Raw genomic sequence first — 5,751 nt, forward strand, 5'->3', positions numbered from 1 at the left:
CAGCTTATTTTTGAGTTAAATTTAGTTAGAATTTAGTAAGTTTAATTATATTTTACTGTTAAAAATCCTCTTTGGATGCTACTTTGAGTTTTTCTGGTATTTTTATTATTTCAGGTGAAATTCGGATTAATTAGGCAAAGTTTTAAACAAAAAGGAGAAGTTTTGAAGCTGCCCCCTTGGGCGCTAAATGCCAAGCTGGCGTTTAGCTCCAGCAACCAGCGAAATCAGAAGAGTCTCTACCCCCTTTGGGCGCTAAATGCCAATCCTAGCGTTTAACGCCAATCAATCTGGATCCAACCTCTTCAAAGGAGCATCTTTAGTGGATTTAGCTTTTTAATTATTATCTTATCTTTTATTTTTATAATTTTTATTTACAAACAAAATCTTTTAGGTTTAGAATTTATTATTTTATTTTAGTTTCAAATCAAATTAGGTTAGGTATAAAAGGAAAAAGATTCACCCTTTAGGGGGGGATCTTTTCACTTCCGCATATTTCACTTTTCAGAACCCTTGTTTTTTCTGTAAGTCATAAGCCACTAAACCTCTTTGGTTAAGGTTAGGAGCTCTATGTATTTCTATGGATTAAAATTATTGCTTTTCTATTTTAATTTATGTATTGATTCAGTTTTAGGGATTGCTTTCGTTCTTCATCTTATGAATCTGGGTAGAATAATAGTAATAACCCTAATTCTATATGTGTTCTTGTGATTCTCGACAGAGTTATCTCGCTTGAACAATAGCTTGAAAGAAAATTCCTCCTAAGTTACTAATTACTTGAACTAATCGGGATATGTGACATATAATCCTCTTAGTTTTGGGTAATTAGGATTTCTATGGCCATAAACTAGAATTGCTCTTAACTCTCTAATCTAAATTAAGTGACCAAGACATTGGCGGTTGATTTGGGTTAGAGGAGACTAAATCACTAAGACATTAGGGTTTAGTCAATTACAATTTGCTATGAAACAAATCTTACATGATTAAAATAGTTGGTAAGAAAACTTAATTCGGATGAATAAACAACTCCGAAACCTTAACTGTTTTCTCTCATATATTTCACATCACTTTTATTGTTTGTTTTCCAATTCTCTGAATTTACTGTTTAATGCTTTTTACAACTTTCAAAATACAATTTTTTGCTTGCTTGACTAAGTGAGTCATTCGACTATTGTTGCTCAGTCCATCAATCCTCGTGGGATTCGACCCTCACTCACCTGAGGTATTACTTGGTACGATCCAGTGCACTTGCCGGTTCGGTTGTGGATATTCAAAATCCGCATCAGACATGTAGCACATTTTAGTTGTAAAATTGATAATATATAATAGAAAAATAGAGAGAAATAGAAAATGAGAGAGAAAAGAGAGAGAAAGATAAAGAAAAAGGAGAGAGGGAGTTTGTTAATTTTGAAAGAAATAATTTTATTTTAATTGTAATAAAAGAATATCTCGTGATATATTTTAATTTGTCAAATTAGTAATATAAAATATAAATTATAAGTTATATATAGAGCGAAAAAAGTAGAGTTTAATTTTAGAAAAAAAATAACCATTTGTACCCATAAACTTTACGAACGCTGACGAAAGTACCCATCAATTAAAAAAACTAACATTGTACCCATGAAAGGTGGGTTCCGTGTGATAAAAGTACCCAAACTCTAATTTTTTGTTGACTTTTAAATAAAATTTTCAAATTATCACCACTCCTTTATATTCAACCTCAACTCTACCACCAAAATAATAGGGACAAACTCAAATGCAATGGCGACGGTGTCGGAGCTCTCTGCCTCCACCTCCACCACAAACAACGAGGAACGCTGCCACTCCCTTCAAATCAATTCTCTCCATTTTGTGAACGAGAAAGCTTCTTGACGCAACCTATATAAAGGATGAGAATTATATATGAATCCGGCGATAATTCTCAGAAATTGTGACCTGGGGTGATTGATCCAAATCCAGAGTCAAATGAGAATTATATATTAATCTGGCGATAATCTTCGAAAATTGTGACCTGAAATAATTGATCCAAATCCAAAGTCAAAATCCGCACGTTCAGATCCTATTGATATGGACAAAGTTGAAAAGGAGATACTTTTAGAAATACAAGTCCAGTTAACTAACACTAAAGAAAAGAAGGCAAAAAAAAAAAATGAGAGAGAAGTAGCTTGAAGAAGCTGAAAGAGTTGCTTGTTTATAGAAGAAGAGAAAACTGAAGATTATAGGAATTGACGTCAGGCAGCAAAAGAGAAAAAAAAAGGTATTGACTATAATGCAGAAATTGTTTTTGAGAAAAGGCCTCCTCCTATTTTTTTTTTTTTTTTTTATGTTGCTGATGAAGACAAACTCGTGGAACAATCCCAATTCCTTACTACCATAGAAGAACTTGAAGGTAAAAGAAAGGTTTATGTTGAGACAGTTAAAAAAAAAAGACATTGCAAAAATTAAAATTGCACACAGGCAAGATGTCCCATTTATTATACTACATGACAATAAGTTTAATTATCCGAAAACAATAAGGAAATAAGCTAAATTAATACTTCCACCACACTCCAGATTTTTTACCAAGAACTAGATGAAATTGCAAGGGAGCGGCAGTGTTCTTTGTTGTGTTCGTCCATTGTATTTGGGTTCATCCCTGTTATTTTGGTTGTGGAGTTAAAATTAAAGATAAAAAAAAAAGTAATTTAAAAATTTTATTAAAAAATCAATAAAAAATTAAAATTTAAGTATTTTTGTCATATATAACTTATCTTTTATAACTACAATATTAGTTTCTTTAATTTATGGATATTTTGATCAACAATCATAAAATTTATAAGTACAAATAATTATTTTTTATTTTTATTAAAAAAATTCAGTTTTAATTATAATAAAAAATATATTATATATTCTAATTTTAAAATTAGTAATTGTTCATGCATCGGTTCGAGCTATCATGGACCGGGTTGGCCCGACCTCTTGGAAGGTTAGTGTTCCGAGGGTTACTTGAAATTGTAGGTCGATCTCGGATAAGATCTTCTGTATTGGTCGGAGCTGTTGTGTCTGACTCGATGACGATGGCCGGAGCCGTCGTGTCCGACTTGTTGGACTTGGCGGTGGTGCTGATCCTTCGTCACCGGAAGGTGGTGGTACCTGCAAGAGACTCCGATGCTTAAGTTAGCAAGGGTATTAAGCAGGTTTTTAGTAGAATCAGAGTATGAGTTATACCTGGGTGCTCCAGTATATTTATAATGGCGTAGAATGACCTTTCTGAAGATAAGATAGTTATCTTATCTTATCTTTGAGTGAAGTTATCTTATCTTTAAGGAAACCGCCTTTATCTCTCTAGACTTCGGGCTGACTTTAGATTTGGGTCAAGTTCCTCTTTTTTGGGCCTTCTTGGACCTTTGTAGTAATTTGGCCGACCTCTTTCATAAAGAGGTCGGGTAGTCCTGATCTGAACAGGTTGGTTGATTTGTCGTTGATCTGCCCGGGTTGTACAGGTCGACCCAGGGCATGAACAGTGCCCTTGCTCCGAGCTCGGTCTTTCCCTTGAGATCGTATCTTTTTGCTAGACTTCGATCTTTTTATTTGGAAAAGTCGAGCTCGAGCATTTGTCGAACTTGTCGTAGAGCTTTTATTTGGTAGCTTGATGCAGAACGTTTTCTTCTCTCCTCTTTTAATGGTACGTGCGTTTTGTTCTCCGTGCTTTTTCTTGGAAACGTGCGAGGGTTTTTAAAGACTCATTTAACTCCTCTTTTGCCGTTTCTTTCGCTTCCCTCTTCGTATCATTTTGAATTTTCAAAGCTTCAGTTTTTTCTCTCTTCGCTTCTCCTTGGCGTTTCACCCTTTCGCTTCTCAAAGTTCTTCCTTCTTCGTACTTCGCGGCTTCTTCGTTGCTTCTTTCTTCTTTAACAGGTTGGTTTTCTTTTTCTCCTTTTTTACGCTCTTTTCCTTTTAAGGCTCTGTTTGATCGTAAAAAGCTTTGATCTTGCTTGCATTTGTGTTGGAAAGTTTGAATCTTCCCTCTGTTTTTGTTGTATCTGATTGCTGCCATAATGTGTGCTCTGAGAGTCTCTTCATTTTTTGTATGAATCTCGTCACATTTCTTGATAGTTGACATTTTTAGGGTTTTGCATGTGGCTACTGTTTCTGCTTGCATCTTCGGTTTTGTTGCTTTTGGAGTGATGAGTTTGCTTGATTCTGAAAAAGGTTGCTTTTTTATTGATGTATTATAGTTCTCTATGTAGAAAGGTGATTTTGATAGCTTCTTGTTTTGTGATTTTTCTTTTTGGAATGTTGCTTGTTCTGGGGAGAAGGTTATTCTCTTGCTGGAAGACGTTGGGTCGTAGACTTTAGTCCTTACTCTGTTATTGCCTTCAAAGGATGCCCTAGGACTTTGGGTTGTGTCCTAGGATTTCCTTTTTTGTTACCCCTGATATTCTGTATGCTGTAATTTTGAGTTTGTATCCATTTTTTGACTGAGCTGTTCTTCCTCACTTTGCCCGAGCTGTTTGATTAGTAACCCCCTTTTTCCTTTTTGTAGGAATATTGATCCATATCTTCCAGTAAGAATATTGTCGAGACATCCTCCCAAGTTCCTGCTGGCATGGCCGACTGGGTGGATTCTATGGTTCTTTTGTGTATTTCGCTGGTTGACTCTGAATTTTGTGAGCAACTTAGGAAACTCCATAGAATTTGTAGTAATGGTAGCGATGAGAAGAACTATGAGCTTGTATCCCCTACTTCTGAAGAGAGAGTTTGTTTTTCCACTCGTGCTGCTGGAGATCACCCTTTTTTCTATGCGTACGATTTCTTTTTTAGTCAGATGAACATTACTCTACCTTTTACTCCTTTTGAGGCCAACCTGCTATTGTCTTGTAACGTGGCTTCGTCCCAACTCCATCTCAATTCCTGGGGTTTCATAAAAATCTTCCAATTGTTGTATCATGAATTGGGTGTCCAACCTTCCCAATCCCTCTTCTTAAGGCAAAAAAAAGACTGTACCGGGTGTCCTTTCCTCTCGCCCGACCGTTAAACTCAGCTATCTCGAGCTCACTGAACACTAACTTAATCCTTATTCTTTTGAGAACTTTTCCTTTAGCTTTGTGTAATTGAGCTTGACTTAGTTGGTTTCAAAGGGGCCCGTGGCAGGCAACCAAGTCTGCTAACCTTCACTCCTTTTTTTCCGGTACTGCTTGCTGAGATCGGCATAAAAGATAGGGATCGGATGGAGTTCTTTCTTTTTAGAATGTATCTGTCGTTTCTATGCGTATTACTTATAGTCAACTGGAGGCTCGACACCTTTATTTGAATAAAGGAACGGAGTCAGAACCGGCTTTTCTCTTCGTGTTCCGCAGGCGCTCAACGTCTAATCACCGTGTCCGCTTGGGCTGGGTATGATGGGTTTCCTTAGTTGGATTGGTCTCTGCTAGGTCATCTAGCCTACAGGTTTCCGCTTCTAGCCTTCCCTTCGACTAGTTGTCTGTCGCCTCTATTCCTTCTCTCCTTTACACGAAACTTCTTAAAAAAAGAATTTCATCTGTTTTTACTATCCAGAACTCTAAAGTTAAGGCAACAACAGCTCCTTCTCTTCCGAGTTGGCATGAAGCCTATTCTGTTGATTCACTGTCCATCTTCGATTTCGATTCGACTGATGCCATACTTTCTTAGTTGATGCATACCTCTTTGTTCTAACAAAGCCTGGTGTGGTTAAGAAGAAGGCCGCCTGGGTTTCCTTCCGAGCTTTCCAGGAAAAAAATGTTTTTTCCATGT

This window comes from Arachis stenosperma, chromosome 4, assembly GCF_014773155.1.
Source record: "Arachis stenosperma cultivar V10309 chromosome 4, arast.V10309.gnm1.PFL2, whole genome shotgun sequence".
NCBI classification, from domain to species: Eukaryota; Viridiplantae; Streptophyta; class Magnoliopsida; order Fabales; family Fabaceae; genus Arachis; species Arachis stenosperma.